Source organism: Etheostoma spectabile, chromosome 7, assembly GCF_008692095.1.
Source record: "Etheostoma spectabile isolate EspeVRDwgs_2016 chromosome 7, UIUC_Espe_1.0, whole genome shotgun sequence".
Classification (NCBI taxonomy): domain Eukaryota; kingdom Metazoa; phylum Chordata; class Actinopteri; order Perciformes; family Percidae; genus Etheostoma; species Etheostoma spectabile.
Window position 1 is genome coordinate 15,858,242 of NC_045739.1, and position 7,936 is coordinate 15,866,177.

Below are 7,936 nucleotides of genomic sequence, written 5' to 3' on the forward strand. Positions count from 1 at the left end.
TTTTGGCCTCATTATTCTTTCTATGAATTCTGCCATCATGATACATTTTTTTGCAGCTTTCTCTTTTCCAAATATGTTTAAGACCTCTTCACCCAAAGTCTGAGCTTGAATATCAATTAAGGTGTTATCGACATAACAATTAATTAGGGAAACTATCTTCACTGACCTCAGGATCAACTTTTTTGTCATTCATCCAGTCCTCCATGTGTGTTAAGGTTATCTGCACGTATCACATGACACCTTTAAAACCTGAGCTCTATCTTCCACTGAAGATAGTAGATCAGCAATAAAACTAGAAGGGCATTCGGAGAGCGCAGATCTCTTCCAAGGCATGAACTATCTTACAATTGCAGTGTGAATCAGGAACTAATTTTTCCAGTTATTCTGTTCCAATTATCCTATCTCGCAGTGTTAACAAAAAATAATTTGTGTATCCACCCCATGATTCCAAAATGTAATAGGTTCCTCTTTGGTCCCTACTACATCCTTACACCAAGTTTTATGAAAATCAGGCCAGTAGTTTACACACACACACACAAACACACACACACACACACATATATACATATATACAGGGATGTCAAAATTAACGTGTTAACACAAATTCCTTTTAACACCACCATTTGTTTTGATGCATGAATAACGCACGCATAGTCTGTAACCGTAGATTGTGAAATCAGGATTCGGAAAGGGTTGCAGCTGTGAGTTTGTGGATGGCTAGCAGAAACAAACGGATACAGAAATGGACACAGAAAAGCGTCTTTTGAATGGCAAGTTTAGTTTCAAAGCCCTTCCAGATGGTTTTCACACCGTTTAGCTGTCAGTATTTTAACCGTGTTTAAGTCAGCTAACGTTACTTGCTAACTAAAGGCTAACTTTACCTGCTGTGTAATATTAGCTAGCTTAATGCCCTGGGCTGTTTGAAAATTGTATTGCAATTCATTTTGTTATCTCAACCAGTTGTAATCTTTGCACCTTTAAATAAATTTCAACAGATTCACAATGCATTGTTACATCCCTATTTATGAGTGTAAAGAGGAACACTACATTTTGTTAGTATTACCAAGAATTTCATTCAGGTGAAGGCTTGAGTTTTTATGTATATATATATATATATATATATATATATATATATATATATATATAATAACAGCAACTTTCAAACAAGGGCAAGTATAAGGGCACATATTATGTTTGTTTTTTTAATCAGAGGAATTGAAAAAGAAAACAATAATAAAAAAACTAAAATAAACTAATGAAAGTTTGATGCTAACAGCCTTTTGCTTTTTATTTAAATGAGGAACAACCTCCACTAGTGTCTGTCCCCTTTGGCTATATGGGAAAAAGTCAATATTTCAAGAGAGCAGAGACACTCATTAAATATTTCAAACAAAGGAAAAGTGACATTGATGCCCTTTCTCTCTCTCTCTCTCTCTCTCTCTCTCTCTCTCTCTCATCATTTCTCTGTGACTTCTATTCTTCACTCAAGACTTCATAAAACCATAAAGAGAAAAAGGACAAATAGGAAACCAACCAGCTAATAGACCACTGACAGTCCAAGAGAATATATTTATCCTGTGGTCTATACATATTATGTACCGTGCTCTCTTAAATCTCCTAGAAGCATTTGTTTTCTACTTTCTGCTGAACTGGTAGATATTTCAGCCTTTGAAAAGGGTTAACAGTAGGGTTAATGGGTTTTCCCACTGAGGTAGGGTTAGGATGGGGGGCGCGGTAATGGGTTTTAAGGTGTGGCAGTGGATCAGTGTATAGCCATTGTAACCATAAAGTTACCTTGGTGGTCAATTCATCACCAGGCAATCAGCAGCCCCACCTTGAACCCACAGGAGTTGTTAGGTTGAATAAATGTTCACTTTGCTGGTCTCTGATGTCAAATGATTGAACACACTTGAAGAATGAATGCAACCTTTGACCACGTGGTGAAAGCTATTAAACATATGCTGTTCTAAACACTCTGCCTGTCTGTCCTGGGAAAATCTTCTGACGCACTGGAAGTGATGTTTTTTAAATTTGCATCAGCCGTGTTGTGTATGGAATAAGAGCTAGGAAATTAGCATGAGCAGCAATACATCTACAGAAACTCAAGAACATGCCAGATAAAATGAGAATGTCTTCCCCCTAAAATACGCCCACATACTGTAAGTTGTTTGTTCAAGCCGCAATTAGGTACAACACACCTTTACATTTAAGGTGGCAGCGCTTTTTAGTGGCCGTAGTAATTACAACGGGAGCAAAGCAAGAAGTAAGGTGACGAAATAGAACCCCTGATTTCCACCAACTGCGGAAAGGCTGCGGATCGGCTCCGCTGCATCGGCTCTCTGCTACGCCGTCCTTCAATACCCACCAGGTCCGGATTTAGTGCAGAACACACCCACAAGGACCCACGAGATCTTGCGAATTCATGTATGATTGCACAATATAACAGGATGTAGTTTCTAACACAACCACAAAACCTTTGACCTGTTGTCTTCAGGTCTGTCTCCACTCATTATGATATTTTCAAGACGTAGTGCAGGGAAATATGATCCACCATGAGCATGGTGTATTTTAATTTGAAAAGGAACTGGATGTTTTATTTTGTTTCTGTGCTCAACGTCCTGTCCCGTACAATCTGCTGTGTATCGAATTGCTGTGGAGCTCTTCAGCATCCGTCAAAAATAGAAACTCAGCGTATCTGCTCCGGAGCCGGAGCTGGGACAGAGTTAGAACGCAGCCGTTCTGCAGTCAGTGAAAATACAAACATTGATTTTAATGGAAACCTATTGACTCTACCGCCAATCTGCAGTCGTTCCGCAGTTGGTGGAAATCAGGGGTAAGAGGGCCAAATTCCGCATAGGTAGGTTGGTTGGGGTGGTGGATGGCTCACAGAAACACAGGACTTTGACGAAGGGGTTTGTGTCCCGTTTAAAAATGTACTTTATGGAACCAATGGAACTACCTCACGTTCTAGGTCCCGTGCATAACCGGAAATGAAGCAAAGTAACAAATTTGATTTTGATTTTAACTCAAACCAAAGGATCTTTTTCTGAACCTCACCAATAGTTTTTGTGCATAAACGTTACAAAACTGTAACCATTATACAACAATAACAAGGTGTTTACAATCACAACTGTTATGTTCTGCGGTTTATATATAAGGACGTAAAGCGCTCCTGTGGGTCGTGTTTCCCGACACTTCTAGAGGCACTAATTTAAGAAATGCTCCTTTGGGTCATATGTCGTATTTTTTGGAGGACTTGTTGGATGAAAGACGAGAAGTGTAGGCTACTGGCCCATATCGATACATTGCTCCTTATTCATTTTGGTGTCCATAACACAGCACTGCATCAGAGAAAAGTGGCTTACACAGGCCCCAATGTCTGCTTTCAAAGTGTAGTGCAAACATATACGTAGTTTTAGTTTTTAATAATTAAAACATTTCTCTGAGGCAGAACTTCTCTGAGGGGAGAAACAATGTGGCTGGTTCTGCTAAAGAGCTAGGTTTCTGACTATTTATGTAAACATCAGATTAAAGCTTAGTGAAAAAGAGGTAACCTAGGGCTCCTGCTAATAACAGAAATAGTTCATCAAATCATAAAAAGTAATGTGCTAACATTTCACGTTCAATGTGGCAGCTATTTATCGAAGCTAGTAAGCTGCTAACATCTTCAAAATCATGATGCCATTGCCAGATTTGTCACAACTTTTTTAAAGTTTGCTACTTAACTAATTTACACTTTATATTTAAAACATATTGAGCTTAGCTTGTTAACTGCAATGAACAGTCTGTCTTAATCTTAAAGAAAATGTTTTTATTTGAGTGGCTTCTTCTATGCCCAGCACTTCTCAGATATTGTTGGATGTGAGCACATTTAGCTTTTTTTATCCTACATCACAAGTAGCCATCAAAAGATAAAGCCCCAAACAGTCTTAAAAGATACTAAAGCAGAGATGAGGAGCAGCTACATCTGGTAATCTCACTTCTCTCTAGCTCCACAAAAATATATATATTTTTTTTTTGGAACTTGTAGTCTTTAGACACAGCCAACACTGATTTAAATGACATCACTTGAGGGCATTTATCAGAATCTACACAGCTCCCTTTGGAGCCATTTAAGGCGTTATACAAGTTTCTTTGACCTGTAAAACTTTGATGTATAAAAAGGACGGCTCTATGTCATGACAAATTCTCAAATTTTCACTGTAATAAGAATTTCTGCAAGAAAACCTTTTCACGAAAATGCATTAATTTAAGCTTACAATCGCTATCAAGTGGAGGTTTCCATTATAACCATCAATACATGTAAGTAAGGTCTAACTAAACACCATCCCCGTAGCGACAAGATGAGAGACTTTAGCTTATGACCACATATTAACACAACACAAGACAAGTATCACTTAATACCTTGTTGGACCATTCACTGCACACCAAACACACCTTACTGCAAAGGTAAATTAAAGGCTAATGTGTGGTTCAATGGTATGGTAATGGCAGGGTTACTGTAGGTTAGGCTGGATCTGGGGTGTAGGGGTTACACAGACCAGAAAGACCTGGGATTACAAGCCTGAATAGGTGAGATGACAGACAAAATGCACACCTGTGAGTTTGAAAACACATATTCACCCACTCACACAGAACATGCTGGTGATAGCTAAAAAAGGAATATGCTGATACTACAAATAGCATAAAAGAGTACAGATATTTAAAGCTTTATAAAAGGCAGATGGATTGTCATAAAGAGGATGAAGAAGAGAAAAAAGATGGGTGGGAGAAAGGATGAGAGCAAGGCAGAGTGGCATGGGATAAGCCTCTGTCATTAGTTGTGGGATTTCAGCAAAAACCTGCAGAAAAGGCAGAAGTAAATGAGATTAGAGAACAAAAGTAGGAGAGTGTGGCAGAATGGAGGTGTAAGGGAGTAGTGGAGGGATCAAAGACTTCTAATCTTCTTCAGTCCACTGTTTTTATTTACCACTGATTTATAGTCTGGTAAAATTCATTTAATGCTTTATTGTGCTTCTGAGCATTTCACAAAAAGCTTTTAAAAGCAAAAACTGGTCCCATGTCAAAGCTATAGCATGTACACAGACCTAATTATGTTCCCAAGTTGAAAAATAACTTCAGTTTGACTAACCAATGCTAACTGAAAAAGACAATAATAATTCCCTCTAATTTCTCAATTCCACTAGTGGACCATCACAAAATAACACATCCAAGACACACATTCCCCCACATGCACACAAACTCAACATTTTCCATTTTTCTAATTTATGCTCAGACCCACTGATCAAATCCAATCAAAATGTTCTCCTAAAGTGTTTGACAAAATCCACACTGCTTTTTTCCAGCCACGCTATGACTCAAGGAAATTACCCTAATGATCAACATAGATATGAAACCACAAATACAGCTTGATACACATGCAGAGTCCAACACGAGCACCTACACAAGAAATTCCCCAGCATCCAAATTAATACAAGAAACTGAAATCATCCGACTTTTTGGGCTCAGTTATCAAGAACATTTGAATGGATAAATATTACATCATCACTCTCACATTTAAACTTGTACCCCAGTGCACAAACTACTTCCTACATCAGCTACTTGTTAAATGAAAGCCTCTAATAAATATGTGTACTAATCTGGCCATGGATCCTCTTGGCAAGAAAGACAAAGAGACAGATACTGGAGCTGCTGTCAAAAAAATTAAATCTCACCTTCCTCAGCAGTTTCCTCTGCCTGCATACAGGTTCAGTTCTCAGCCCCTCCTAGTTACTTCCCCCCTTGGCAGGTGCCATCACAGTCAAATAGTCCACAGGAAAGGGCTCTAATGTCCCATGTCTCTCGCTCTTTCTTATACTCCCTCTCTGTGTCCTGTTGAGATTTGGATCACCATGAGAAAAGCAGCATGTGTGTGTGTGTGTGTCAATGTGTGTGTGTGTGTGTGTGTGTGTGTGTATATGTGTGTGCACACAACTCCAAAGGTCCTGGAATTCCTGAGTCCTGCGCTAAAGAGCGAGCGTGGTTAAGCTCTCTCTCCGTGTGTGTGTCTCTCTCTCTCTCTCTGCCCTCCTTTTCGTTTTCCTCTCGCTCCCGGCCAGGGAAAGAGGAGGGGAAGACAGTCAGGGGGTGGGACGGAAGACAGAAGCTGCTTTCAGCCAACTCTTTCTCTATCTCTTCTTTCTCTCTCTCTGTCCTTCTCCCTGCATCTCTGTCTTTTTTTCCTAACTTTTAGTGGTTCTCTTTTGGCTTGTTCTCTGTGACAGATACTGTTTCACTGCTCAGAAAGGCATGAAAGCAAAGCTCTCTGTATCTCACACACACACACACACACACACACACACACACACCCTCCTCTTTCTTTCAACGCCACTCCCTCTTCCACAGTCCAGAGGTAAAGTCATTAGCTCGCTGTGTCACCCAGCTGCAGTGTCTTTCTCCTGCTATTATGATTCAACATGCCTCATCACCAAAGGTCCAGTACTGCGTTGGTCTATGTGTTTGTGTTTTTGTAGGGATCCGGCAAACTCTGATAAAGATCAGGGTGCAGTTAACACAAAGATTTAGTTTCAGTATGAAGTTCCTTCACAAAGTTCACACATTTTTTTAAATGTCAACTCCTCCAGGAGTATATTGTTCAACACAGAAGGTACTTAAAGAAACGTCTTTTCTGTTCCTGTGAGGTGAAAAAACATCAATTGATAACAGTGGTTGAGTTCAAGGCTTGAGCCGTAATAATCAAGCACTTAACCCTGATATAGTTGCCGTTTTCATTTCTGCTTTGCAACTTAATAAAAAAAAGATTAAGGATTTGGGAGAAGCTTTTGTAGCATGTGTTTCTCTTGTCTCAATGAAGAGGAACAATAATGAGCTTTGAACATGAAACTTCAATATCTTCTCTAAATCCTGTACATTCTGGGAAAACATGGGTGGGAAAGATTGTGATTACGGTTATTAAAGTGCCCATATTATGAAAAAGTCACTTATTCTGGGATTTGGCCTGTTATTTTGTGTCTCTGGTGCTTCCACACGCATACAAACTTGGAAAAAAAAACATCCATGCTGTTTTAAGTGAGATACGGGTTTCTGAATGTCCTCTGCCTTCAATCCCCGGATGAGCTGTTCAAAATCTGCACATCTTTTTACGTCACTACCTGAGAAGAAGTGGCTAACACTGCTGCAACACACACTAGTTCACCATAATCTACAAAAGAACTACTTACATGTCCCTGTTCTGCAGGTATTCCACAAGTGTGCCCTCGTTTACAAGAAGTCTCCCAGCTAATCCTGCCTTGTAGTGACCAAAGTTGGAGAAAGAGTTATCTAGCTGATGTGATCTTAGCTAGCTACTGCACATGTGTGCCTCCCAACAAAGACAGTATAGAAGTGAGATGTCTCACTCTGTAGCTAAAACAGAGACACAGGGTGAAAACAGGATCTGGAGCAATGTGCAGTACAACAAAAATATGGTGTTGTTTGGAAAATGAAACCATATGAACCTATTCTGGCACACACAATATTCCTAACCACCACCTTTTCACCCTTACTTTCTGCCATGCCCCATATAGAGCGTACTGCTTCCTGCATTTGCACTCAACAGAAGCACTGGACAAAAATCCTGGTTATACACAACATAAATGGTTTCCCCAAAATCCACAGCGGAGTTTTTTTTTGCCACAATCCCTTGTAACATTGCTCACTCTAAGGGGATTACTCTAAATTGAGGACAGGTTCAAAATGAGAAATGGGATGGCTATCACACCACCATGTGACATTTGCTTCTCCATGCATAATATACTAGATGCTGCATTGGCTGCTGCTGTTCATTGGATATTGGGACGGACATGCCGCGCCTCCTAATGCATGTATGTCTATCGAGGAAGGAGGTCTATCCACAAATAAAATGACAATTTCTCGCTAAATTGCCAACTGATTTTAA

At 39.7% G+C, this 7,936-nt stretch overlaps 1 protein-coding gene across 1 annotated transcript in view; it reads right to left on the minus strand.

Moving 5' to 3' along the window:
• sema3b (sema domain, immunoglobulin domain (Ig), short basic domain, secreted, (semaphorin) 3B) overlaps positions 1-6,271 on the minus strand; it is a gene marked incomplete in the record, with an annotated part of 76,015 nt that extends 69,744 nt beyond the window's left edge. Inside the window, 1 exon segment of the mRNA XM_032521043.1 lies at positions 5,715-6,271.
• Positions 6,272-7,936: the final 1,665 nt, after the last annotated feature.